Here is a 2056-nt window from a genome sequence, read left to right on the forward strand (position 1 = left end):
TTAAGGAAAAACGGGAATTTTTACGCAAAATCTGTTTTCGAGAAAATCGATTTTGGTTTTTGGTGTAACTCTAAAACAAATGACCGTAGGGACATGAAATTTTGACTGAATGTTTATATTAGCATTTTCTATACACCATAAAATTTTGAAAATATTTTGACTCTTTTTGAGCTGTTTACGGCCATTGTCAGTTTTCAATTTTTTTAGTTTTTTTTTCTATAAATATCAATAAAATTTTATCTGTTGAATAAAAAAGCTTGAAAATTTAATAGAAGGCTCCTAGTTTATTGTTTCAAAGGCAGATGAAAAAAATTAAAAATCCTTAGTCACAGTTTTTAATTATAAGCATTTAAAGTTCAAATTTTGACAAAATACGGAGAAATCACGAAAAATAGCAAATTATTTTGATGAGAATTCATAAAAATTTTTCTTTTTAAATCTAAGATTTGAAAATGTAATATAAGATTACTCATAAGTTTGTCTACCTTTATCAAAAAAAAAATGTCTAGAAGAAACTTAAATTAAATTTTTATGAGCGTCTGAAATTTATATTTTTACAACATTTGATATTTACTCGATTTCTCATGTAACGATTTTGCTATTTTGTTGTTATTCAAAAACGAATAACTGTAGATATATGAAAATTTTACTGAATGTTTATATTTTCATTTCCTATACACCATAAAATGTTGAAAATATTTTGACTCTTTTTGAGCTGTTTACGGACATTGTCAGTTTTCAATTTTTTTAGTTTTTTTTTCTATAAATATCAATAAATTTTTATTTGTTGGGTAAAAAAGCGTGAAAATTTAATATTAGACTCCTGATATATCGTTTTAATAGCAGTTGAAAAATATTAAAAATACATATGCACAATTTTTTTTTATAAGCATTTAAAGTTCAAATTTTGACAACATTTATCAAATTTATAATTTATTAATTATTTTGTGGTTAAAAATTTATAAAATGTTTAACTTTTATGGCTAAGGATTGAAAATTTAAAACAAGGCTCCACGTTAATAGGTTATATATAAATTACTTTATTCACTATAATATCATCAAATATACTTGGTAATATCATAGGCTGACGGACCGTTTTCGCTCAGAATCGTTTTTCTTATACAATGATATTATATCATTGAATTCAAATTTAACACCATTCATTACAGTGACCCACTTGTAGCCTACTGTACAGCAGAGCAACATCCACTTATCCACCTTTTTTTTTTTAATTCCGTTCCATTCATTTCAACTTCCAGCCCGTGTAATATTTTAAAATATTTTATGTTGCCCAAATAATAAAAAGGTTGAATATTGGCTGCCGGCTGGCCTACACCCATATGAATGAATGCATAATTACCTATTCATTTTACAAGCTATATAAGACTCATTATGATTCATAGTTAAATGTATTTCATATATGTATAATGTATTTTCAAAACACTAAACAAACATAAATAATTCCTATTATATATTACACGGAATAAGGTGGCAACCATCGTCAGCAGAGCAATCAAGTAAGTCTTTTCTAGATGTTTTAGAATTGAAATTAGTTAGTCAGTCTCTGCCCAAAATTGACTCTCCCACCATGGAAATATCCGGGCTACATTTGACATGCATAGATTTAGGTACAAATTCATTCTGTTCTAATACCTCACATTTTTTCGGTAATGATTTACCTATATTATAACACTGATATTTATGAATGTGTTTCTTCTAAGCATCTATGTATGCAAGTTCGGTTATTCTTATATGAACTGTAAAAAATTAGTATTAGGAAATAGGAATATAATATAATATTATATTGTGTAGGAACAGTGAAGATAAAATTTTATTTGAATACAAAATGTTTTAATTTAAAATGAGACAAAAATTATCATTTTATTGTAATAAACGTATCAGCTTGGAACAATATTTAAATTTGAGTTACATATAATTTTTAATTAGGACGTAACACTCACTTGTACAACGAATAAACTAATAAACTTATACAATTTATGAACTAGATCTAAAATTGTTAAGAATTAGGTGTTTAGGTGTTATGATTACATAAATA

Source organism: Metopolophium dirhodum, chromosome 4 (assembly GCF_019925205.1).
Source record: "Metopolophium dirhodum isolate CAU chromosome 4, ASM1992520v1, whole genome shotgun sequence".
NCBI lineage: Eukaryota > Metazoa > Arthropoda > Insecta > Hemiptera > Aphididae > Metopolophium > Metopolophium dirhodum.